The sequence below is a fragment of the Bos javanicus genome, chromosome 18, assembly GCF_032452875.1.
Source record: "Bos javanicus breed banteng chromosome 18, ARS-OSU_banteng_1.0, whole genome shotgun sequence".
In the NCBI taxonomy this organism is placed as follows: Eukaryota; Metazoa; Chordata; class Mammalia; order Artiodactyla; family Bovidae; genus Bos; species Bos javanicus.
Window position 1 is genome coordinate 1,773,835 of NC_083885.1, and position 27,557 is coordinate 1,801,391.

General features: G+C 43.3%; 1 protein-coding gene, 1 non-coding gene and 2 pseudogenes across 12 annotated transcripts in view; 1 reads left to right on the forward strand and 3 right to left on the reverse strand.

Annotated features, from left to right (window-relative positions):
* The window catches only part of IL34 (interleukin 34), a 59,845-nt gene that overhangs the window by 19,053 nt on the left and 13,235 nt on the right, over positions 1-27,557 (reverse strand). For 5 of the 11 annotated variants that reach the window (XM_061386693.1, XM_061386694.1, XM_061386690.1 and 2 more), the window contains one exon: positions 23,941-24,012. The exons of 3 other annotated variants lie outside the window; for them this stretch is intronic. The gene's annotated coding sequence lies outside the window, so the exon portion shown is untranslated. Of the gene's footprint in view, positions 1-23,382; positions 23,633-23,940; positions 24,040-27,557 lie in introns of those variants that run through there. 3 more of the 11 variants (XM_061386692.1, XM_061386689.1, XM_061386687.1) reach the window with 2 other exon arrangements.
* Positions 1,767-5,150, reverse strand: LOC133229929 (dnaJ homolog subfamily C member 7-like; annotated as a pseudogene).
* Positions 5,088-6,061, forward strand: LOC133229928 (RNA-binding protein 4B-like; annotated as a pseudogene).
* On the reverse strand, positions 26,719-26,822 carry LOC133231235 (U6 spliceosomal RNA). Its single transcript, XR_009731108.1, has one exon. It is a non-coding gene; the product is annotated as a U6 spliceosomal RNA (small nuclear RNA).

A 27,557-nucleotide genomic window follows, 5' to 3' on the forward strand; every position in this document is an offset into this window, starting at 1 on the left:
TAAAAAGTTGCTTTGTTTGAATCAAGAGCCCAGTATTTTGGCCCACTGAGTGATGTGTCTCTATGTCTTTTTCCTTTCTTTTTTTTTTTAAAAATATCAAGATATATCTCCTTGCAGTGTGCAAGGAGTCCAACCAGTCACTCCTAAAGGAAATCAGTTCTGAGTATTCATTGGAAGGACTGATGCTGAAGCTGAAGCTCCAATACTTTGACCACCTGATGCGAAGAACTGATTCAGTGGAAAAGACCCTGATGCTGGGAAAGATTGAAGGCAGGAGGAGAAGGGGACGACGGGATGAGATAGTTGGGTGGCATCACGGACTCAATGGACACGAATTTGAGTAAGCTCCTGGAGTTGGTGGATTTGCATATTCTGGACGTTTCATGCAAATAAAATCTTATATGATCCTCTGTGACCGGCTTCCTTCACTTCGCATATTTTCAGGGTTCATTCATCTTGTAAACCGAATGTTTGTGTCCCCCTCCCCCGCAAATTCCTATGCTGATGCTCTAACCCCCATTGTGATGGTATTTGGAAATGCATCTTAGTGAGGTAATCAGGGTTGGATGAGATCATGAAGGTGGGGCCCTCATGATAGGATTAGTGCCCTGAAAAGACACCAGAGAGCTTGCTCTCTCTCTCTCTCCATGAACCCATGAAGAGGCAGTCACATGAGCACGCATCCAGAAGGTGGCTGTCTGCAACCCAAGGGGAGAGTCCTCACCAGACCAACCATGCTCGTACCCGAGTCTTGGACTCCAACCCCCAGAACTGTGAGAAAATAAATTTCTGTTATTTAAGCCATCCAGTCTATGGTATTTTATTACGGCAGCCTGAGTAGGCTAAGACAGTACTTTAAATCATTTTTTAAAAAATAAGGGTAAAACATTTTATTCTCTTAAATTTTTAATAAATGTAAACAGTAAAACAAAAATTCACATGCAGTCTCCCTGTTTACTCTCTGCCTCCCTCCTCAGACGGTAAAGCATCTGCCTACAATGCAGGAGACCTGGGTTTGATCCCCGGGTCAGGAATATCCCTTGGAGAAGGAAATGGCAATCCACTCCAGTACCCTTGCCTGGGAAATCCCATGGACAGAGGAGCCTATTAGGCTACAGTCCATGGGGCCGCAAAGAGGCAGACCCAACTCTTTGAAAATGAGCAACTTCACTTCCCCCTCCCCTGCCTGCAGTGTTTAGTCTGGCTCCCTTCTGTCACCCTTCTCACACAGGCACAGGGCATCCAACTAAGAAAACAAAACTATGCTAAGTACATGGAGACATGATGAAGGAAGGGGGTGACCTATGTCCACATTCCAGGTAAAACTGGGAAAGCCTGCATTTTCTGGGTCCCAAACAGTTTCATTAGTCAAACTGAAAAAAAAAAAAAAATCCCTGGACCAGAAGTTTCAAAGCTCCCAGGACCACCAAAGAATGCCTGGAACTCCCAAACTCCGAATTTATACCCCCATCCTCTTTAGGTAACCACGTTTGTTTTCTATGTTTGTGAGTCTGTTTCTGTTTCATAAATAAGTTCATTCATATCATATTTTAGATTCCCCATATATGTGATATCATATGGTATTTGTCTTTCTCTTTCTGATTTCTTCACTTAGTATGATAATCTTTAGGTCCATCCAGTTGCTGAAGATAGTATTATTTCATTTTTATGGCTGAGTAGTATTCCATTATAGATCATTTTATATATAATTCCATTGTATACATATATATATATATATAACACAAAAGTTCCCAAGCAATCTCCCTGTTCACTCTATGTCTTCCTCCCCTACCTGCAGTCTTTAGTCTATATGTGATATATATATCTTCCTTACCCATTCATCTGTCAATGGACATTCAGGTTGCTTTCATGCTTTGGCTATTGTAAACAGTGCTGCTATGAACACTGGGGTGCATGTATCTTTTTGAATTAGAGTTTTCTCTGGGTATGTGCCCAGGAGTGGGATTGCTGGATCATATGATAGTTCTATTTTTAATTTCTTCTTCTTAAAAATTCTATTTATTTATTTATGGCTGTGCTGGGTCTTCATTGCTGCAAGCAGGTTTTCTCTAGTTGTGGCGAGTGGGGGCTACTCTCCAGCCGCAGTGCACGGAGGCTTCTCCTGTGGTGGAACGTGGGTTCTAGGCTCATGGGCTCAGTAGTGGTGGCTCACAGACTCCAGCTCAGACTCATAGCTGCGGTGCACGGGGATCTCCCCAGGCCAGGAATAGAACCTGTGTCCCCTGAATCGGCAGGTGGATTCTTAGCCAGTGCACCACCAACGAAGTCCCCATTTCCAGTTTTTTGAGGAATCTCTACACTGTTTTTCTAGCGGGTACACCAATTTACATTCTCACCAACTGTGTAGGAGGGTTCCCTTTTTTCTACACTCTTTTCAACATCTGTTATTCATAGACTTTTTAATGATGACCATTCTGACAGGTGTCAAGTGATACCTCATTGCAGTTTTGATCTACGTTTCTCTAATAATTAGTGACGTTAAGCATCTTTACATATGTCTATTGCCCACCTGTGTATCTTATTTGGAGAAATGTCTATGTAGGTCTTTTGCCCATTTTTTGATTGGGTTTTTGGTTTTTTTTTTTTTTTTTTAGCTGTATGAACTATTTGTATGTTTTTGGACATTTGTATGCTTTGAACATTTGTATGTTATGTTTTTATATTTTTGGGTCTATCCCCAGAGTTTCTCTGCACAGTTCATATGCTAGTTTGTAGTTTCCTTCTTTAAATGTTGTATTCCCATCCTTTTTCGTGTGTGCTCTTTGGCATTTCTACAGACAATGCAGGTCTCCTCATGGTCAGGAGCCATCCCAAGAGGCTGTACAAAAAACCAAACCACTTCAATACAACCTTCATAATAAAGGCAAAGACCTCACACATACAGAGCAGCTGCAAAGGTGGGATCCATTTGCAAAATGTTACTGCTCACATACCGGGCTTCTGGATAACCACTCAGACTGCTAAATATTCTTTGATGATTCTGAAGCAGTGGCAGGCAGGGGCAAATTCTAGGGCACAGTCCATCAGGAAACAAACTTCCAAAAATCCCGATTCTCAAAATCTGTTCCTGCTGTTTTCCCATATTCTGTGACTGCATTAGCAGTCCTGAACTTCTATTTTGCCTGAGCATGTTCATCGTCAAGTTCTAGTGCTCTCCAGAAACTGCAAGGTGCCACCAAGGCATTCCCTAGAGATAGGTGGTATTTGCCCCCTCATAGAAGTCCCTGGGTGGAACTGTCATACAACCTCACTCACTGCTGTGCATCTCCAAGAGCTTTCTGGAACCCTTTGATCATCATCTAGATGACTGCCCAACCCCCATAACAGCTAGCCTTTTTAAGGAAACATATTTATGTATAATAGCTATAAGCATTACTGTAATCTTTCTTGACATGGTATGCACCTCCTTGCTCCTTGAAAGACTCTGCTTCCCTCTTAGTTTCTTTGTGGTTGAACAGTTCTGGCTCATTCACTGCTCTTCCCACATCGCACTCAGTGGTGGTCACCATCTTACCACCAGGACCAGTAACTTCATTCCTTTTCGTTGTCATACAATATTCCAAAATGTATTGATAAACCACACCTTCTTTATCCATTCATCAGTTGATGGACATTTTGGTTGTTTTCATTTTACTTCTATGAGTTATACTGCTGTGAATACTTGTGTACAAGTTTTGTGTTGGTGTATGTTTTCAGTTCTCCTGGGTATATTTGTAGGAATGTAGTTGCTGGGTCATATGGCTACTCATGGTTAACTTTTTGAGGAAATGTCAGTCAGCTTTCCAAAACAGCTATACCATTTTATATTCCCACCAGCAATGTATAAGGGTTTTGACTCCTCTGTATCTCACAAACGCTTGTTAATATCACTGTCCTGGCGATGCCTCCTGAGGCACAAAACTTTTCAAATGTGAGGAAGCCCAATTTACCTTCTTCTTTTTGGTTGCTCGTGCCTTTGGTGTCATATCTAAGAAACAAGCGTCTATCTAACCCAAGGGCACAGAGATACACACGCTTTATTCTAAGACTTTTATAGCTTTAGCTCTTGCATTTAGGTCTTTGATCCATTTGGAATTGGTTTTCGTATATGGTGTGAGGCAAGAGCCCAACTTCACTCTTTTGCATATTGCTATCCAGCAGTCCCAGCCCTCGTTTTTAAAAGATGGTTCTTTCCCCACTGAATAGTCTCAGCACCCTTCCTATATTTCAGTTGACCATAAATACATGGGCAGATATGGATTTATTTCTGGATTCTCAATTCTATTCCATTGATCTATTATGTATATCTTTTTTTTTTTTTTGGTCATGCCACGCAGCTTGTGGTATCCTAGTTCTCTGACCTAGGACTGAACCTGACTCCAGCAGTGAAAGAATCCAGTCCTAACCCTTGGAGAGCCAGAGAATCCCCTATATTTTTATCTTTATGCCAAAAACCACTCTGTCTTGATTTCTGTAGCTTTATGGTATGTTCTGAACACTCTTAAGACATTTTAATCTATAGTAACTTATTTTTCTCTTTCTGTTTTTATTGAAGAAACTGAGTCACTTGTCCTGTAGACTTCCCACATTCTGGATTTGGATAATTGCACCCCTGTAATGTCATTTAACATATTTATCTCTGTAATTATAATATTTAGATCAGGATGCTTAACTGGGCTCAGGCATCATTTTCATAGGAGGTGTTGCTTTATATCAGGAGACACAGAAGGTCTGTTTGTCCCACTTTAAAAAGCGAATGTTATGTTCTTTATCCATGATACATCCATTATAAAGTTTTCCATCAACATTTTACCTCTCATCACATACTCAGGATGACAGCCTTGATCCACTGTTTTCTTAGGTGGTGACTTTCTATCTTCTCTTCTATATATATTACTGTGATTCTTTTATAAAGTAGAACATTCTTTCCTCATCTATTTTCTTAAGATTTGGTCTGGGTAGAAAAACCAGGATAAAAGCTTGACTCTTGACCCAGTGGCACCAAGCCATGAGCGACGATCGTCATTATGCAGAGTTCTTTCTGATGCGGGAGCCACTGCTATTGCCACCAGGAGGCTCTTGTCAGGATGATGAAATTGTTCATTGGAAACCTGCCCTGGGAGGCCACAGGGCAGGAGGCCCGCTCACTCATCGAGCAGTGTTGGAAGGTGCTGGAATGTGAGAGCGTTAAGACCCGTGGCCTTGTGCATGCAGAGGACCAGAGGGCTGAGGGTGCCACACAGTACCAGCACCACTGCTGGCTGCATGTGGGGGAGCATCAGAGTGCGGCCAGCAAGGATAAGAGCAAAGCTTCAGCCAAGTTTGAGGAGTATGGTCCAGTCATCAAATACGATGACATTGTGAAAGATTGTGCCTTTGTACACATGGAGTGGGCAGAGGATGCAGTGGAGGCTGACAGGAGAAACTATCAAGTTTCCAGGCAAAAGAATGCACGTGCAGTTGTCCACCAGCTGCTCTGGACTGCCCCTGGGATGGGAGACTGGAGTGGCTGCTGTCAGTGTGAGAAAGAGGGGCACTGGTCAAAAGAGTGCCCAATAGATTGTACAGGTCGTGTGGCGGACTTACCAAGCAGTTATAATGAACAGTATGGAGCAGTGCACACACCTTACACCATGGGCTACAGGGAATCCATTTATTACAATGATGCTATCCTACAGAGCACTCGACTACTGTAAGCGTTCCCGAGCTCACTTTCACGAGGCAGTACTGGCAGCAGCAGCATCTGCACACGACTACGCAGAGCAGACCATGTCCCATCTCCCTTAAGTCCAGAACACAGCTGTGACCCGCCGCCTCAGCTCCACTTCTGCTCATCCCGACAGACAAACACCTGTTGCCAAACTCAGGCGCTGCTGCCGCCACTGCCACCACTTCCTCCTGTGATGGAGGGGACAGGAGCCCCCTGCATCCTGCAGCAGGGCTGTGCGCCCCACAGGTGGAGAGGGCTACAGTTATGGGCTAGTGAGTGAGCTGTCTCAGGCTTCAGCATGCAGTTCTCTGTGACATGGCCCAGTATGAACGGGAGCAGAATGCGCACTGAGCTGGGTACTCAGCCTTTGCAAGACTGGAGGTAGGATAACTGCACACTGCAGATCCTCACGCTGTGGTCCCACATAGGAGAACGCGCTCCACATGGTCCCCCTTGCTGACATGGTTCCACTGCTTCATATCTCAGTAAACAGAGGAGTTTGTGACCAACCATGTTTTCTTTTTTTAAAAAGCTTTTTTCGTTGTTTATTTATTTCGGCTGCCCTGGGTCTTCGTTGCCGTGTGGGTTTTCTCTAGTTGTGGCGGGCAGGGGCTCCGCTTCGTTGTGGTGTGCGGGCTTCTCATTGCAGCGGCTTCTCTTGTGGAGCACGGGCTCTGGAGTGCAGACTTCAATAGTGGCTCGTGGGCTCCAGAGCACAGGCTCAGGAGCTGTGGCTCAGGGGCTTGGCTGCTCCGTGGTGGCATGTGGAATCTTCCCAGACCAGAAGGAACCTGGGTCCCCTGCATTGGCAGGCGGATTCTTAACCACTGGACCACCAGGGAAGTCTCTTTGTTTTCTTTTTAATTCCTCTAAGTTGACTTTTTTCTTTCCTCCTGATACCAGTCTCTGTAGCCTTTCACCCTGACCCTTATCTTCTCAGCCTTTGAACAGCCCTAGGTAAGGATTTCTCCCATACAGTAGAATCCCTCTGATCTTGCTTTCCTTAGCTGTTGAAGCCTTCTCCCTGTCTACCTGCAACATCTCCTTTCCCTTTAAAGTGACATGTAGAGGCAAGCAACCTTTTACTCTTCTATGTTAGCTCTGGACTCTAACACTGAAGCTTATCCTCTGAAATTGCTAGGACAATTGGGGTTTTGGTTGTTGCTATTGTTCTTTTTATGTGACCTGTGATTGTGGCATAACATTAGCTGAAATTCAGCCTTGTCTTACTCCACTTTTTAAAAAAAATATTTTGACAAATAAATATTTATAACACTTTTAAAAAAGCATGATTCTTTGTCTTTACTTACCAGCTTTCAGAATGAGTTGCCTAACATCTTCCAAAGGCAATTAATGATGATTTTTCAGTTATCACCTTGAGTTCATTAATTTTTAAATTTTTGTATTTCAATCCATTAAAGTCAGGTTCAGTCAGTTCACTTAGTCGTGTCCAATTCTTTGTAACCCCATGGACTGCAGCAGGCCAGGCTTCCCTGTCTATCACCAACTCCCGGAGCTTACTCAAACTCACATCCATCAAGTCGGTAATGCCATCATTTCAAAGTAAAAACTAAATGATAAAAGTCATATTCAGAAAGTTCTGTTTTTCTCCCCCCTTATTTCTCCCTCCCTGATAAAACAATTTCATTAGTTTTTGGTTTATCCTTACATTGGTTACATTTTTAAAAAACAAGCATATTTTTCATATTTCCTCTCTTTGCCTACAAAGGTGGCATTTTACCCATATTCCTTTGCACCCTGCATTTTTTTTAATTTATGTATTTTTAATTGAAGGATAATTGCCTTTCAATATTGTGTTGGTTTCTGCCATACCTCAACATGAAGCAGCCATAGGTATTCATATGTCCCCTCTCACATCTTGCTTTTTTAAAACTATTTTAAAATAAAATATAGAAGTAACAGAAAAAAATGTATAGTTTAATGAATTATTATAAGATAATCAAATCTTATATCTACCATGAAATCAAGGAATAGAACCTAGTAGGCCACTCCAGAAGGCTCTCCATGAGTCCCATCTCAATTACCAAAAAGTAACCACCATCCTGACTACTACAGAAACATCTGTCAGGTTTCTTTCTGGTTTTATCAACCAAGCGTGCTTCCCTAGACAGTAAAGGTTTTAGCTTTGCCCATTTTTAAAATTCATATATCTTTGAATCCTCTTTTAACCCACAGGATTTCTGCTCCATTCCATTCTTCCCTTTACAATCCATCTGCTAAAGGAGCCAGGATAGAAACTTCCCTGGTGGTGCACTGGGTAAGACACCAAGCTGCTACTGCAGAGGACCTGGGTTCAATTCCTGGTCAGGGAATTCGATCCCACATGCAGCAACGAAGACCCGGCACAGCCAAATAAATTTTTAAAAATTAAAAAAAAAAAAAAAAAGAACCCAGGATACGTGTCCAAGAGTGCCCCGGTCTAGCTTTCTGGTTGCGCATTCGTGGTGCAATTCAACACGTCCCTCCGTCCTGTGCTTTTGCACATTGCAGACTGGACCAGACAAAGTTTAAATCCTTTGTCACAACTACAGGTGGTGCCAGGTCCACTCTTCTCTGATGTTGGTAGCCACTGATGCTTAATGTCTAGACTCATTCATCAAGGGTTGCTAAGTGTGATATTCTCACTCACACTGCCATCTGATCAAGCCTTTTCCCATGAGGCAAGCAGAGTCAGTAGCAGCTTGGCAGCTCTGCCAAGATGTCTGAAATGAAATACGATATGTCACAATATGACATACTGTGCTTTCTTCCCACATCTGATCCCTATTAAATCAGAAAGTCTCCAGCCTTGCATGATTTGTTTTCAAATACCAGCTTCTCAGAAAAGGATTGGCTGGCAGCCAGGCATGCACGGCCTTTACCCTTGTGATCCAAAGCACCTGAATGATTTTATCAACTGAGACTCACTCCTGGGTCCACAGATCAAATGCTTGAAGCGGGCGGTACACTTCTGATAGGTGCTGCATGTATATGATCCGTGTCAGCACATCTGGGAAGCTTGGCACTACACCAGCTCCCTAGGGCATCTCCCAAGCTGGAGTATTGTCTTAGGTGAAGCAAAACATGAAAACCTGCCTGCCGACAGAAGCTGTGAAACAGGAAGATGCATGACTCAGCGTTTCCTTAGAAGCAGGTATCTAGCACAGCACTATTTGGATCACATCTACATATTTGAGGTATGTTTCTCTATATTCATTCAACTTTTTACTTAAATTGATTCGTAAAGAAAACTCCACAACACTTAACACTGAGAGAAAAACAGTTCTCACTCGCCAAAATGAGACGCTAACATCAAGGAAAGTAAAATAACGTAAGTTCAAGTGAGAAAGCATCGGCTGCTGAGCTAGGGAAGTGCTCTCTTTTTTGGAAAGGAAGTATTAGCAAGGATTTCTGTTTGTTTGTTTTTGGCCGTGAGGCTTGTGAGATCTCAGTTTCCCAGCCCCAGGTATTGAAACTGGGCTCTAAGCAGTGAAAGCAGAGTCCTAAGTCCACTGGTCCAGCCCACTAGACCTCCAGGGAGTTCCCTGGCAAGGGCTGTAGGGGTGTTCGAAATACAATAGCACCAGAATGAGTCTTTTTCCCAGAGCAGTCGTTCTCAACCTGGAGGTGACATTTGGCAATGTCTAGAGATAACTCTGGTTGTCACAGGTGGGAGTGGGGGTGCTATTGGCACCTAGTAATGGGTGGAGGCCAGGCTGCTGCAAACATTCTACCACGCGCAAGGCAGCCGCCCTATGACAAAAAATTTTTCAGCCCCCGTATGTCAATAGTTCTGAGACTGAGAAATCTTGTCCTAGAGAAGAAGAGTTGAAAAAGAACTGAAAAGAAATGTCCTCACTCTGAAATTCAATGTTATTTAATGTAGGATACAAGTACCCTGTTACACCATCCAACATTAACTAATGGCACACAACCCACACTTAGAGAAAGCTATCCAGATGACGCAATGCCTTGGAACCAAAGCACTAGCGCTAGAAGAACACTGCTGTCAGAAGGCGGAGGGAAGTCCGCAGACCCAGCCGCTGGGTCGCGCCGCACTGCGTGCCGCTCTTACAGTCAACATTCACCAAGGACCTAGTACATGCTGGCACTGTGCTGGGAGCTGGCAAGTAGTGATTCCAGTAAGACAGATGCAGACCAGTAGGGAAGGCAAACAGGTAAACAAATGAGTAGAAAACAGTATCATTGAAGAGTGTGTTCCACTAAAGGGAAGATGAAAAACCACCAACTGGTGGGGGGGGGGGCGGTGCCAGAGAAGGCGATGATTTCAGTTCTTAACCCTCCCAAGGAGCTCCCTCTGGTTAGAAGCAGAGTTAATTCAAAAGCAATGCATGGCTTCTGGCTTCTGGTAGGGGTATATGCTTCTGACACTAACTGTAGAATGGATTAAGATTTGTAAATATACTCTAAAGTAATTTTAAAGAAAAAAAAAAAAGGCAGCACACTTGGAATATCCACTACATTGCTGTTTACACTTCAAGAAAGAAAACTGGAAACAATCTAAATGCCAAACAACAGGAAAGCACTTAGCATAATCTGAGAACTGCTGTTTATTGAGTCCTGACCATGTGCCAATGAGTTTACATCCTGTGTAGCAAAATGATTATACCTTTCTCTCCTTGTAGCAACTGCGAGAATTAATCTTCCCATTCCCTGAGAAAAGCAAGACTCAAAGAAGGCAGGAAAAAGGGAGTCTTTTCAACCAATGCTGTAGAAACTACCGGAAATTCTTATTTTAAATATATATATATATTTACTTATTTGGCTGTGTCAGGTCTTCATTGCAGCATACAAACTCTTGGCTGTGGCATATGGGATCTAGTTTCCTGTCCAGGGATCGAACTCAGGGCCCAGCATTGGGAACAGAGTCTTAGTCACTGGACCACCAAGGAGGTCCCGGAAATCCTTATTTTTTTAAAAAAAATAAGCATAACCCTAAAAAAGAAAGTTCAGCATAGCCTTTACCTCACACTATGCATACAATAACTTGAAATGGATGATAGATGTAATTGTAAAACTTAAAACTAAATAAATTCTAGGAGAAAATATTTGTGACTTTGAATTGGGCAAAATTTTCTTATATTTGACTCAAAAGCACAAACCATTAAAAAAAATGGTGTTGTGGGTGAGGAATAACAGGAATAAGTTAGAATAATGCTGTTATCAGAGTATTTCTTTTTATAGTTATCATCTACTATGGCAAGTGATATGGATCTCCCATTTGTGATAGTGATATAATGTTTCCCTTTTAAATAAATGTGTCTAGGCTTCCAAAATGTGAATGACCCTAAGGAAAAAAATGTGCAGGTAAGATGCTGACTCTGAAGCTAGAATCTTGTGTTCAAATTCCGGCTCCACCTTACCTTAGGCAACATGAGCGTTCTTGTCTTCCTTCAGACTCCTCATCTGTAGAATGGCCTTGAGACAAAACTCTGACCTCAAAGGGTTACGGGAGTATTTACCAGTTTCCATATATAGAAAACTTAGAACATGGGACGGTATCCATGAGCTCAGTATTTACTATAATAATTATTATTCACTATTATAAAAGGCAGCAAAGATGTGTCTTGGAAAACTGAAGCTTTTTCTTTTGTTCTTGAATTATTCCCTTTATTGCTATTGCTTTAGCACCATCAATAGAGATCTGTGAGGAAAATACTCGATTGTGAAAGAAAGAAAGAAATCCAGTGTGGGAACTAGTCACATGGGACCCCTGAACATTCTGAACAGCTCCTGAAAGCTGCTGATGTCCTTCTGAAGGACTCCAACCTCTGACCTTCAAACTCTGACCTCCAATGAGCAAAGAGACTCAAGGGTGAAAGAACAGAGTGTGGAGGGCTCATACTTCTGCTGTTCTCAGAAAAAGTAACCGTTGACAAAGGGACTCCAGCAGACCTTGGTGCCCAAAAGCTTCCTTGGAGCAACACGACAAAAAAGAAAACGAAAGGAGTGAAGCGGATCATTAGCTGGAGGGCCTTGAGCTCTACAGCTCATGGATAGAAACGTGCAGAGGTCTACTCTCTCTATGCACCAAAGAAAATACTGCCAAGAAAGTAACCAAGATCATGAGAATATGGAGCAACTGGAGCTCTGACACACTACCCTTGGGGGCCTACAGTCATTCTGGAAGACTGGCAGTTCTAATAAAATGAGCTATATACCTGCTGTATGAAGCAGCAATTCTACTCCTAGTATCAACCTAGAAAAACCAAGAGCCATGTGCTCAAAAACAACAACAAAAAGAATATGCATTGCTACTATATTGGTATCATGAATTATATGTAGTCCCAAAAGTTGAAACAATTCAAATGTTCGTCAACAGAACGGATATACAAACCTGGTATAATCACACAGCGGAAGACTGCTCAGCAAGAAAAAGGAACAAAATACTGATCCATGCGACAACATGGATGGCTCTCAAAAACACTGCCAGTAAAAGACGACAGACACCAAAGAGCACACGCTACGTAATTCCATTTATTTGAATGCAAGAATAATCTACAGTTACAGAGTCAGGACAGAAAGGGGCATGAGCAAATTCACAGTGATGGAAATATCCTGGTTCTTGACTGGGGTGGTGGTCACCTGGGTATACACAATTGTCAAAAGCCATCTGCACTGGGAGGAAGTGTCCCCCCAAAATTCATGTCCACCAGAATCTTAGAATGTGACCTTATTTGGAAATAGGGTCTTTGCAGCTGTAATTAGTTAAATTAGAGTGAGTCCATACCAGGTTACAGAAGGCCCTCATCCAAGGACTGATGTCCTTATAAGAAAATAAGACACACAAGGCGAATACAACGTGGTGACCGAGACAGAGATCAGGAAAACAGGTCCACAAGCCACGGTGGCTGCGAGCAACCACCAGGAGCCAGGAAGAGGCAGTGAAAGGTCAAGGAAATCATGGCCTTGTGGACACCTTGATTCTGGGTTTCCAGCTTCCAGACCCATGAGAGAAAACTCTTAAAGCCACCAAATTTGCGGTACTTTGTTAGAGTAGTCCCTAGGAAACTAACAGACCATCAAACAATGTTTAAAGTCTGTGCCTTTTAAGTAATTTTACTATAGCTTTAAAAATTGCAAATAACTCATTGGAAACAGCAAGTTGGTGATGAGGGTTCCAACCTGGCTTCTGTTTCACCATATTAGACAGAATACCTGAAGGACAGCAAGACCCTGCTGCTCAGAATCCACATTTAATGAGAGAAGCCAGGCACTGCCCAAGGGGTCCCTCCCTCCCAGTGGCTCTTCCTTTTACAATCAAACACTATCTGCATCTATTTCCTCTGCCCACAGCAAAATGCCTCTTTCACTCTCTCAAACACAAATATTTGGGTACTATAGGCAGTACTACCCAGGAGAGCCACCGTGCAGATGCCCCATTCAAAAATGAACCAACCCACTTTTTAGGGAGTGCCAAGCCTCAGAATTAAAGGCTGCAGAAAAGCCTGGTTAGGGGCCAAGCGCCTTAACCCAACTTTTCAGTAACTCACAGATTTATTATCTGGAATGCCAACCTTTAAGAATCTTTGATTCCTTTGCTTTCTGTAGCCCAGACACTTAGAAAATGGGACTTTTTATTTCATTATTTTGCTTCATCTTAGAAGACCCTGACCCTGAGAACTTTTCACTTGTCTAAGGACACCAGCAGATATCTGCATGAGGATTAGGGTCAGCAAAGGTCAGATAGATCACTGAATGTAAAGACCACCTGGTCCAATCCCCACTGGATGCTCTAATACCCATTCCAGCTTCCCCATATTTATGGCTGCAGAATTTGCCAGGCATGAATTCACTGATTCCACACAACAAGGCTAGAGATAGAATCACTATTATCTTTATTTTTTGTTTGTGGAAACTGAGGACCAGAGGGGTGATGTAACTTCTCTGAGGTCACACAGTAGTACACAGAGGAAGGATCTGGGCCCAGACAAACTGGCCTGGAAATCTTAGCCACCAGGCCACACTGCCAAGTGGATGCCTCTTCTTTGGATTGGGCACTGCATTCCCCAGCGATTGAGAACCCAAAGGTTTATTATAGATCCAGAGCTCCTTCAGCTTTTTTCCCAGCGACTGAGAACCCAAAGGTTTGTTATAGATCCAGAGTTCCTTCAGCTTTTTTCCCCTTCTTGAGAACCATTAGAGCAGTGAGTCCCAAGGTCCACTGGGACATCCTCTAAAGCACTATATAAACATAACCGAGTGGGACAGGATTAAGATTGTTTAATTTTGTTTTGGGGGGTTTGGAATGTTTTGTTTTATTTTGAGATGAAAGCTAACCAAACAACTACAGAGCTAAACTGAAAAAGACTAAGATCAGAATCAGGCATTTTTTCCCAACTTGATGAAAAACCAGTTGCTTTTTTTAAATTTTTCTTTTGGTGGCATCATGCAGCTTGCACAACCCTAGTTCCCCAACCAGGACCAAACCCCTGCACACGGCAGTGAAAGCACCGGGCCACTCTAGGGGATTCCCCACACCCCAGTTCCTATTGTCCATTATGCCAGGAAGGAATGTGGAGCTGGGTCTCCTAAAAGAGAATCAGACAAAGGGTTCCTTACTTTGCAGGCGGATTCTTTACTGTCTGAGCCACCAGGGAAGCCCTTAGGAAAGGACACTTTAGCTCACATGTACCGTATGTCCTGACTCTGTACATGTCCAGAGATCCTCTCCAGAGGAGTCCACAGTAGTTGTTGACTCAAAGAAGATTCTCCAGTAGGGTGGCACGCACATTAAAAGACCAAATGGAGGGAATTCCCTGGAAGTCCAGTGGTTAGGACTCAACACTTCCACTGCTGTGGCCCAGGGGATCCTGACCAGGGGCTGGATCTGGGCCACGGCTGTCAAAGTCCAGAATCCTAACCACTAACCCACCAAGGAGCTCTCAGAAACTTAACATAACGATAGACCCCAGGAAATCCATAAATGTTGAATAAGCTTTTAACAAAAACACATTATCCTGATTAAAAATCCTTAAGTAGGATTCAGTGGATAATTCCTTAATATGATAAAATATATAAATCTCAGTTATAAGCCAGCATTCTACTTAACTAGAAAACAACAGACACATTCCAACTAAAGAGAGAAATAATACACCTATGTGCACTATCACTGTGCAGGAGGTCCTAGCCACTGCAACTAGACACGCTAAAGAAATGAGAGAGAAAATAATTGGATGAAGGGATACAGTGGACGGCATGGTGACCCTAATTAACAATACTGTACTGTTTATGTGAAAGTTGCTAAAAGAATACATCTTTAAAAGTTCTTGTTATAGAAAAAATTATAGCTACTTGTCGTGATGTTAACTAACTTATTGTGGTAATCACTTCATAGATATACATATATCAGATTTTGTTTGTATCCTAAAATGAATACAACGTTATATGTCAATTATATCTCAATAAAAAACTAAAAAAGAACTGGATGGGAGGAGATAAAATTATTTCTATTTATAGATGAAATAATTATAAGCCTAAAATGGCTACAAGAATTAACTGAGAAACTACTACAAACAACAGCCAGTTAGAAAAGACTCCACAAAAAATACGTATCTAGGAATAAACCTATCAAAAAATGTGCAAGATACATAAAAAAAACTGTAAACAAACTAAAGGACACAGGAGATTTAAACAAATGGAAAGTTACACCATGTACCTGGATAAGAACATTCAACATCATCAATATGTCCATTCTCTAAAGTTAATGTATACATTTAAAACAATCCCAATATATTTTATGAAACAAAATATTTAAATGGCCAACAAACTCATATTTTAAAGTGCTTAACATGACTGAGCAACTGAGCACACACACAATCTCATTGCTACTTTAGGAAATTAAATCCACACTAAATTACCACCAGAGTAAGTAAAATCCAAACGACCAACAAAATCAAGTGTTGCAGGAACTCAAAATAACTGGAATTCTCAGACACTACTGGAAGGAGGGTAAATGGTTACATATCTATTTGGAAAACTGTTTGGCAGTATTTTCTGAAGTTGAAACACGTGCATATCCCATGCACAAGTTCTCCTAAGCAAATACCCAACAGAATTATATATATATACACACACATACATACGTAGACACCAAAAGCAGTATGTTACAATATTCAAGGCAACTTTATTCATGATAGCCAAAAACTGGGAAACAACTTAAATGTCCATCAGCAGGAGAACAGATTTTAAAAAACTCACAAATTGAGCAAAAGAAGCCAAATACAAAAGAATCCATTTACATAAAGTTTTTTTTTTTTTTTTAATCAAAACCAGAAGAATGACAGAAGAAATGAGAATGACAACTACCTTTTGTAAGAGGGTGAGGCAGTAACTGCTTGGAGGCCAGCGCGGGGCTTCTCCATGCCGGTACTGCTCCAGCATGGTTCGCTTTTCTGTGTGATAGTTCATCAAGCCGCGTACTTACAATCAGTCCCCTTTTCTATATGTGTGTTATACTTCAGTTTTTATTAAAGCAAATCCAGTAAAAACACCAACACATGGGAAGGTAATTATATAACAGATTTTAAAGTTCAAATAGAAAAATGAATAAGAACAGCCTGAAAGAGATCTAAAAATAAGGGGAGCAGCCCTTCAATATACTAAAAGATATTTTTAAATATTATAAACCATGGCAAGTAAAATAGTGTGAACATGAGTGAACATGAATAGTCAAAGAAACCAATGAAAAAGAGAAGCAAGTTCTGAAATAGACTTACATATATATGAGAAAATAAGCTTATGATAAACAGTTTACGATTAAAATAGCTTCTCAATTCAGCAGAAAAGAGATAGCCATCTGAAAAAAAAAGTTGATTTATACCTCACAGCATACATCAAAATAAATTCCAAATGGATCAAAATTTGAATGTAAAATCATAGAAGAAAATAAAGAACATGCTATCTTGAAGCGGGGAAGACCTTTGTACCTATGATTCAACACCGAGAAGCCATAAAAGAAATGACTGATAAATCTGACTGCAAAAAATGAAAATATGTGTAAACAGAACCAACAAACCATCAATAAAAGAGAAACAGTAAATTGGACACAACTTTTATCAAGGCAAAAGGCCATCCTTCCCTAATAGATACTCAGTTCCTAGAAACAAAAAGGCAACAATCCAATTTTTAAAACAAGCAAAGAGTATTAACAGTCACAGAAAAAGAAATAGAAATGGCCTGTAAACATATTCCAGGTTAATGAAGACTCAAATGAGAAACTGCTTTTCATCTATCAGATTGGTAAAAATCCAGCGATGTGACAACTTAACAAGCTGGCGAAGATGTGAGAAAACAGTAGCTTCTCATCCAAAGCTGGTCGAGGTGCAAACTGGCACCAGCTTAAGGAGGGCAAGTTGGCAGTATCTCTTGGAACTACAAATACAGACACCTAGCAACCTCATTTCTGGGAATTTATCCTGCATATAGAATAAGCACCGGCAAAATGCCACGTATACAGCAGTGTCTGTGATAGCAGAGTGGAAACTGTTATCACACAACAGAGCTGCATAATATATTCACTGAAACAAGCACGGCTCAGAACAGTGCCGTGTATTCTATTTTGTAAATTGTGTTGGCAGAGGTGACAGAGCATTATACAGACATATATACGGACGCTATTTCACAGCTAATATATGCTATATATAACACACATATATATCTATGTACGTTTGTATTTGCATAAAGAAATGCTGTATTAGAATAATACACACACACGCATCCAAGAGCAGCAGCTCAGAACCTCTTCAAGATGGTGTATCCTTAAGAGAAGATGCTTGTTAACCGATTTGATGGACTTTTTGTCAGGATGATAAAGTGAACTGGGAAAATGCATATACTGCAAGTCCAGAGATTTGGGGGGTCATGAGGGTAGCCTTATATCAGGAGATTCCAAAGCTTTGTAAAGGATCAGCATTAATTAGGTTAAATCCAATAAACTAAAAACCATTCTCTAGGGGAGGAGGGTACTGGGTGGCTATGGAACAGGAGTGACAGAAAAGCTTTGACTATAGTCCTTTATTACGAAAAAGGCAATGGCAAGCCACTACAGTACCCTTGCCTAGAAAATCCCATGGATGGAGGAGCGACTTCACTCTCACTTTTCACTTTCACTCATTGGAGAAGGAAATGGCAACCCACTCCAGTGTTCTTGCCTGGAGAATCCCAGGGAAGGGGAGCCTGGTAGGCTGCCGTCTATGGGGTCGCACAGAGTCGGATACAACTGAAGCGACTTAGCAGCAGCAGCAGCAGCAGTCCTTTATTCAGTTCAGCCACTCAGTCGTGTCCGACTCTTTGCGACCCCATGAATCACAGCACGCCAGGCCTCCCTGTCCATCACCAACGCCTGGAGTTCACCCAGACTCACGTCCATCGAGTCAGTGATGCCATCCAGCCATCTCATCCTCTGTCGTCCCCTTCTCCTCTTGCCCTCAATCCCTCCCAGCATCAGAGTCTTTTCCAATGAGTCAACTCTTCGCATGAGGTGGCCAAAGTACTGGAGTTTCAGCTTTAGCATCATTTCTTCCAAAGAAATCCCAGGGCTGATCTCCTTCAGAATGGACTGGTTGAATCTCCTTGCAGTCCAAGGGACTCTCAAGAGTCTTCTCCAACTCCACAGTTCAAAAGCATCAATTCTTCGGCGCTCAGCCTTCTTCACAGTCCAACTCTCACATCCATACATGACCACAGGAAAAACCATAGCCTTGACTAGATGGACCTTTGTTGGCAAAGTAACGTCTCTGCTTTTGAATATGCTATCTAGGTTGGTCATAACTTTCCTTCCAAGGAGTAAGCGTCTTTTAATTTATTAAAAGTCATATGATGTTTAAACCATGTGAATGTATTACGATTCAAAACAAGAAACAAGAAAAGAAGAGCTGCAGTTCACGAGCTCCAAAAACTTGATCAAGACCCACAAAATCTTTTCCAGCTCATGTTCCAAGAGCGTCTATCTGGTGGCGGGGGTGGGGGCTGTGGGACGGAGGCTTTAGAGGGAGGGGATATATGTACTATACATAGCTGATTCACTTAGTTGTACAGCAGAAACTAACACAACATTGTAAACAACTATACTCCAGTAAGAAAACAGCCTCTGTCATTTATCAACAGGTAATGTTTAATATTCACAAGGAGTTTTATTATCATGTTAATAGCTAACTCACATTGCCAGAAACATCTTGTGTCAATAATACTATCGAAAAACATTGTGAGATAGAAAGATCTTGGGCAACTCACTTAACCTCCCTTAAACTTCAGTTTTCTCTCTGGCAAAGCAAAGCTAAAGACACCCCAGAAATGCCGTGGAGTACGGGTATGTGAGTGTTTCCAGAACCACAAAATGGCACCAAACAAGCCCTGTATGTACAACAGCTATGGAGAGGGGCATGGCGGCCCACTCCAGGGTTCTCGCCTGGAGAATCCCGTGGACAGAGGAGTCTGGTGACTGCAGTCCATGGGGTCGCAGAGAGTCACATGACTGAAGCAACTTAGCACACACACATACAACAGCCAAACCTCTGCTAGAATCAATGTGACCTGAGGAAGGGCACTTATCAAAGGTCAGTGTGCCTAACAATCACCTGGAGAGGCTGTTAAAACACAGGCTCCTGGGCCCCACCCTGAGCTGTCGTTCAGTAGGTCTGGGGCCCATGAACTGGCATTTCTAACAAGCTCAGGTGATGCTGATACGCTAGTTTAAGGACCACATTTGAGTGGTCTGTTCCAGAGCAGGGCTCTTCAAACTGAGATGTGTATACAAATGACCTGGGAATCTTCTTAAAACACAGATTTATAAGATCTAGGGTGAGACCCAGGACTCAGCATTTCTTTTTTTTCTTTTCTGGCCATACCATGTGGCTTCCAGGATCGTGGTTTCCAACCAGAAATTCTCCCAGACTAGTGAAAGCACGGAGTCTTAACCACTGAACAACCAGAAAATTCCCAGGACTCTACATTTCTTTTTTTTTTTTTTTGTTAGGGTAGTGGGGCATGCCATGAAGCTTACAGGATCTCACTTTCCCATCCAGGGGGTTGAATCCAGGCCCTTGCTAGTGAAAGTGCAGAGTCCTAACCGCTGGACTGGAGGGAATTCCCAGGACTCTGCATTTCTAACAAGCTCCCAGGTGTTGTAAATCCTCCTGGTCGGCAGACTACACTTTGAGGACCAAGACTGTGGACTATCCAGCTCTACTTGTTTAGACAAGGAAACTGTATGGGGAAAAAGTAAATGACTTACCCAAGGCCACTTGGACAGAAAAGTGAAACCCTGCCAGGGGGGCTGCCATTCCTCAGGATGGCAGCCTTACCTGCCATCCCCAGACCTATAACACAAGCCTGCCTCAGCCAGCAATGGACACCAGCTCTTTAGATAATGGTATGGAAATTTACTACATCATACACAGCCCTCTACACTTCTGAGAAACCAATCACTTGCCAGGGAGCTTAGCTCAAATCACCAGTCTGTTCTTTTCCAAAATGCACTTTTGGCCAAATTATTTCTTTAGGTGAGTCACCTTCCCCTCCATCGACTCAAACCTTTGAGAGGCCTTGCAATTGAAACTTGAAGAAGCCACAGAGTGCTTCTCAACATGTGTGGTCTGACTGTGGGGAGAAGAGGGTGAGGAGAAGTAGAAATGGGGTGGGGAAGCTGATCCTTGGGAAAGCTGAGGAATTTCCTGATATATGGCTCCCTTATGACCTCAAATGGAAAAGGGAATGGCAATCCACTCCACTGCAGAATTCCACGGACAGAGAAGCCTGGTGGGCTACAGTCCATGGGGTCGCAAAGAGGCAGACACAAGTGAGTGACTCACACACACACACACACATATGACCTCAAATGGACTTCCCTGGTAAAGTGTCTGCCTACAATGAGGGAGACACGGGTTCAATCCCTGGGTCGGGAAGATCTCCTGGAGAAGGAAATGGCAACCCATTTCCAGTATTCTTGCCTGGAAAATCCCATGGATGGAGGAGCCTAGTAGGCTACAGTCCATGGGGTTGCAAAGAGTCGGACACTTTCACTTTCACTTATGACCTCAAACCAACAGAACTGTGCTAAGAAGAAAAGTTATGACCAACCTAGACAGCATATTAAAAACCAGAGACAATATTTTGCTAACAAAAGTCCGTCTAGTCAAAGCTATGGTTTTTCCAGTAGTCATGTATGGATGTGAGAGTTGGACTATTAAAGAAAGCTGAGCACCAAAGAATTGATGCTTTTGAACTGTGGTGTTGAAGACTCTTGAGAGTCCCTCAGATTGCAAGGAGATCCAACTAGTCCATCCTAAAGGAATTCAGTCCTGAATATTCATTGGAAGGAATGATGCTGAATCTGAAGTTCCAATACTTTGGCCACTTGATGTGAAGAGCTGACTCATTTGAAAAGACCCTGATGCTGGGAAAGACTGAAGGCAGGAGAAGGGGACGACAGAGGATGAGATGGTTAGATGACATCACCAACTCAATGGACATGAGTTTGAGTATACTCCAGGAATTGGTGATGGACAGGGAAGCCTGGCATGCTGCAGTCCATGGGGTCACAAAGAGTCCGACATGACTGAACGACTGAGCTGACTAAACTCACTCTATTGCCCTGACAAAAAGTTCACTGAATTATAGATTTATTACAAGTATCTTCTTTTCAAGACGCATTGTCTCTGAGCTGCCAATCTTTCATACTTCAGGGTGAATTACTCTAACATAGGAGGAAGCAGGTGGAATTCTGGACATAAAGTCTCCGGAGCAATTAAGGCAGAAAGCACAGCTACTGGTAGACCACGGCTGCGACCTTGGCTCTGCACCACATTCACCAGCGGGCCCCACCCCCACCCCTGATGCCTTCCTGGGCCTGGCTCTGCCAATCACCTATTGTGTGACTGAGTAAGTCACACAGTTCTAAAGACTTTCAGAGCTGGAAGGTTCTAATCCCAGAACCTCAATTTCTAGTCCAAAAAACACACGGTCCCTGGTGGCTTAAGTTTGGTTTCCCCAGAAGGAGAACCTGAGACAGGGGTTCAGTTCTACATGAGTTTTTGAGGTCAAGCTTTCCAGAGAAACCTTTAGGTGAAGGAGCAAGGGGAGAGGATAGGGAAAGGCATGTCTTGAAGGTCTAGAGCATTTTTAAATAACATCAGAGTCCTCCCAGCCTAGGGCAAGAAGGCTGGGCTTTCATACCCTTTGCCAGGGGATATGACCCCATCAAGTAACTCTGGCAAGGTGGCTTAGAGAACATCATGAGGTCTACTGTCCGTGGCAGTTCAGGAGTAGAAATAACAGTGGCTAAAGGCAACCTGATGGGCGCCAATACTTCCAGTTCTGAGAGACTCTCAAATATCTTTCCAAACAAGAGGCCCTCTAAATCACAAAAGACAGAAGATAAGAAAAGAATACAAGCATTTTTTTTCATTTTCAGAAGAATCCTGGAATCTGTACTTAGAGTAAGTCCTCACAGCTCCCTCCCCTGCCCCACACTGCAAGGTGACCCCTCCCCTAGCTCCACCCACCGTCCACGCACTGACTGCATTACTGGTCAGACTGACTCCTCCTTAAGGACTTTGCCTATTCCCTCTGCCTAGAATGCCCCACCCCAGAATTTTGCCCAGCTGACTCCTTATTCAACTGAAACATCACAGGCACACCAAGTGCACAGCACTGTACGCTTCTCTGACCAGCCCAGGTCATTCCCTGTCACACTCTCTGTGGCACTTCTGCAGGGCACTGGTCTCTGCCACCATTTTAACTGTGTTCACATGGGTGTTATGTTGTAATCATAAGAATGAGTGTTGTTCTGACCTCATCACTGTGTCCCCAGAGCCTAATGCACCCAGAAGACGGTAACATCTGATGAACAACATCTGTGTGAGTAGGGCATTTGGGTCAGATGCTGAAATGCCAATAGAGAAGGAGAACTAGGTCAGCTAAACACTCAGCCTAAGAAGCTGGAGGAAAAACCCAGCCCAAGGCCAAGATGGGGAAGGAGAGAATCCACCAAGGGTTTCCTTGGCTACTCGATTCCTTTCTCCTCTCCCGGTTCCCTCAACGTGGGACCAGAGTTAGCACCAGCCCTGGGGAGATCCATCCCCTTTTAGACAGGCACAAACCTCCCAAATGACCAAGGGAATCCGGATTCCAATTCTAGCTCTGAGCCTCCCCCTTCCTGCTGGTACTTGGGTGGGGCACAAGGATCATGCCAGTCTGGCAGGGGTGCTGAGAGTGCCACTCCATGGCACAGTATCACTCAAGTGCACAGCACTGCACACTTAAACCAGGCCAGGGTACCCTCCTGCCCCTGGCTGCCTCTGTGGCTCCTCCAGCTCCAGGACAGGCTCCATCGCAGCCACCCCGGCTCTGGGCGCCTGAGACGCCTGCACGTTACCCAGCTTTTCCCACGTGCCAGGAACTGCGCCAGGTGCTCACTCATCCGTTTGCCTGATGACACTGAATTGTCATCAGTGCCCACATCTCGTAAAAATGTTATCTCCATTTTCTAAGTGAGGAGATTAAGGCTGAGAGAATCAGCCACCAGCAGCAGCTGGCGAGTAAGGGGCATTGGCTTGGAACATCGTCCATTGGCTACTTTTATCTGACTTACTTAAGTGGTCTGTCACCATGGGCTCACTGAAGAGAGCAGCCCTGGGAGGAAGCACCATTACCTTCATTTCACGGAGAAGGGAAGTGCCAAGGAGCTCGCGGCCTGCTAGGTCGTTTCCACGACACTCTCGGGAATGCAGACTGGCCTCCTGGGTCTGGTCCCTGCGCGCTCCGGCTGCCCAGCCGTCACAGGCTCTGTTTTACAGAGGCCGAGAGTTCCCGGAGAGGCAAGTGCGGTGCGGGAGATCCGGCAGAGAGGCTGCAAGCGGGACCGCCCAAGCCGCACGCGCACAGTGGGGAACTGCCGATGGCTGACTGGGGCGCTGGCGCTCCTGGGGCGGCTCCCCTGCGGTGGCAGGTGCAGGCAGCTATGTCTGACGTTCGGGTTCTCCCCGCCCTTGCCCTTTGCCCCCTCCCTCCCTCTCCCCATGCCTGGGCACAGAACCTGGTCTCCTTGAGGGACAAGGCCCCTGATTCTCCAGAGGCACCAATTCCCACGTCCTACTCTAATCTCACAGGCAGTACCAGGAATGAAGGGTTGGTTTCACATTTGAAAATCAAGCGTTGTGAATTCTGCCCCCACCACCATTAGCAAACTAAAAAGCAAAACCAATGATTACCTTAGCAGATGCCGTAGATTTTGTCCCTCTGACAAAATCCAGCATTCCACTCCCGACGAATCTCTCAGCAAACTATGAAGAGAAGGGAATTTTCTCAACCTGCAAAAGGGCGTCTATGAGAAACTTATATGATGAACGACTGAATGCTCTGTCCCTAAAACTGAGAACAAGATGAGCTAATAACAGAGCTCAGCAAGGTTGCAGGACCCAAGTGAAGTGAAGTGAAACTCACTCAGTCATGTCTGACTCTTTGTGACCCCATGGATATTCAGTCCATGGAATTCTCCAGGCCAGAATACTGGAGTGGGTGGCTGTTCCCTCCTCCAGGGGATCTTCCCAACCCAGGGATCGAACCCAGGTCTGCGGCATTGCAGGAGGATTCTTTACCAGCTGAGCCACCAGGGAAGGCTGCAGGACACAATCTACATACAAAAATCCACTGAATTTCTATTTACGCGTACCAAAAGCTAGAAACAATCTCAATGTTCATCAGCAGGTGAACGGATAAACGATTATGGTAGATCACACAATGGAATACTACTCAGCTATGAGAAGAATGAACTACTGAGGCACCCAACAGCGTGAGTGACTGAATCTGAAAACAATTATGCTGAAAGAAACCAAACCACCCAGAAGAAAGAGGATGAACTGTGTCATTCCATGTACTTAAAACTCAAGAAAATCCAAACTAATCCACAGGGATGGAAAGCAGACAGTAGTTTACTGGGGAGAGAGGAATTTAAAAGGGCACAAGGAAATTTAGGCAGTGGCTGGTATAGGCATTATTTGGCTTACTGCGTGCATGATCAAGAAGTAGGGAAAACCACTAAGCTGTTCAGTGAAAGTGTTAGTTGTTCTGACTCTTTGTGACCCCACGGACTGTAGCCTGCCAGGCTCCTCTGTCCATGGGATTTCCCAGGCAAGAATACTAGAGTGGGTTGCCATTCCCTTCACCAGGAAATCTTTCTGACCCAGGGATCGAACATGGTCTCCTGGATTGCAGATGAATTCTCTACCATCTGAGCCACCAGGGAAGAACTGGGTCATTCAGGTATGACCTAAATCAAATCCCTTATGTTATGGAGGTGACAAACAGATTCAAAGGATTAGATCTGGTAGACAGAGCGCCTGAAGAACCATGGACGGAGGTTGGTAACATTGTATAGGAGGCAGTGACCAAAACCATCTCAAAGAAAAAGAAATGCAAGAAGGCAAAATGGTTGTCTGAGGAGGCTTTACAAATAGCTGAGGAAAGAAGAGAAGTGAGGGAGAAAGGGAAAGATATACCCAACTGAATGCAGAATTCCAGAGAATAACAAGGAGAGATAAGAAGGCCGTCTTAAATGAAGAGTGCAAAGAAATAGAGGAAAACAATAGAACACAAAGGACTAGAGATCTCTTTAAGGAAACTGGAGATATCAGGGAATATTTCATGCAAGGATAGGCAAGATAAAGGACAGAAACAGTAAGGACCTAACAGAAGCAGAAGAGATTAAGAAGAGGTGGCAAGAATACACAGAAGAGCTCCACAAAAGTAGTCTTAATGACCTGGATAGCCAGGATGGTGTGGTCACTCACTTAGAGACAGACATCCTGGAGTGTCAAGTCAAGTGGGGCTTAGGAAGCATCACTACGAACAAAGCTAGTGGAGGTGATGGAATTCCAGCTGAGCTATTTCAAATCCTAAAAGATGATGCTGTTAAAGTGCTGCACTCAACATGCCAGCAAATTTGGAAAACTCGGCAGTGGCCACAGGACTGGAAAACGTCAGTTTTCATACCAATCCCAAAGGGCAATGCCAAAAAATGTTCAAAGTTACCATACAATTGTGCTCATTTCACAAGCTAGTAAGGTTATGCTCAAAATCCTTCAAGCTAGGGCTTCAGCAGTACATGAACAAAGAATTTCCAGATGTACAAGCTGGGTTTGGAAAAGGCAGAGGAACCAGAGATCAAATTGCCAACATTCACTGGATCACAGAGAAAGTAAGGGGATTCCAGAAAAACATCTACTTCTGCTTCATTGACTATGCTAGAGCCTTTGACCGTGTGGATCACAACAAAATGGAAAATTCTGAAAGAGATGAGAATATACCAGACCACCCTACCTGTCTCCTGAGAAACCTGTATGCAGGTCAAGAAGCAACAGTTAGACCCAGACATGGAACAACTGACTGTTCAAAATTAGGAAAGGAATACGTCAAGGCTATATATTGTCACCCTACTTTTTTAACTTATATGCAGAGTAGATCATGCAAAATGCCAGGCTAGATGAATCATAAGCTGGAATCAAGATTGCCAGGAGAAACATCAACAACATCAGATATGCAGATGATACCACTCTAATGGCAGAAAGTGATGAGGAACTAAAGAGCCTCTTGATGAGAGTGAGAGAGGAGAGTGAAAAAGCTGGCTGAAAACTCAGCATTCAAAAAACTAAGATCATGGCATCCAATCCCATCAATTCAGGGCAAATTAAATGGAAAAAAGTGGAAACAGTGACAGATTTTATTTTCTTGCACTCCAAAATCACTGTGGACAGTGAATGCAGCCATGAAATTAAAGGACGCTTGCTGCTTGGAAGGAAAGCTATGTCTAGGTGACAAACCTAGACAGTGTACTAAAAAGCATAGACATCACTTTGTTGACAAAGGTCTGGAAGAGTCAAAGCTATGGTTTTTCCAGTAGTCATGTACAGATGTTGAGAGTTGGACCATAACGAAGGCTGAGCACCAAAGAATTGATGCTTTTGAATTGTGGTGCTGAAGAAGACATTTTTTTTCACATGCATCACTTCATGAATTTGCATATCATCCTTGCACAGGGGCCATGCTAATCTCTGCACTGTTCCAATTTTAGTATATGTGCTGCTGAAGTAAGCAAGAAGACTCTTGAGAGTCCCCAGGACTACAAGGAGATCAAACCAGTCAGTCCTAAAGGAAATTAACCCTGTATATTCATTGGAAGGACTGACGCTGAATCTCAAGCTCCAACACTTTGGCTACCTGATGCAAAAAGCCAACTCATTGGAAAAGATCCTAACGCTGGGAAAGACTGAAGGCAAAAGGGGAAGTGGGAGGCAGAGAATGAGATGATTAGATACCATCACTGACTCAATGAACATGAATCTGAGCAAACTCCAGGAGACAGTGAAGGATAGGGGGGCCTGGCGTGCTGTAGTCCATGGGTTTGAAAAGAGTGGGACACAACTTAGTGACCAAACAACAACAAATGCATAATCAAAATTTAGCAAGTTGTGCACTTTCGTGCAGTTTATTGCATGTCAATTTTACCACAATAAACTCATTCTTTAAAAATTTCATATATATTGAGGGATGTAGAACAGGCAAAATCTAGAGCTAGAAAGTATAATAGAGGTTACCAGGGGATGGAGAGAGGGAGAAAGGAAGAGCTGTTTAATGTGTACAGAGTTTCTGTTTGAGATAATGAAAAAGTTCTATAAATAGTGATAATGGTTATGCAACATTGTAAATGTGCTTAATATCAATGAGCCGCACACTTAAAAATGTTTAAAATGGGAGTTTTCAAGGATGGTCTGGCAGTCCAGTAGTTAAGACTTTGACTTCCAATTCGGGATTGAGAGGGGGGAATACTAAA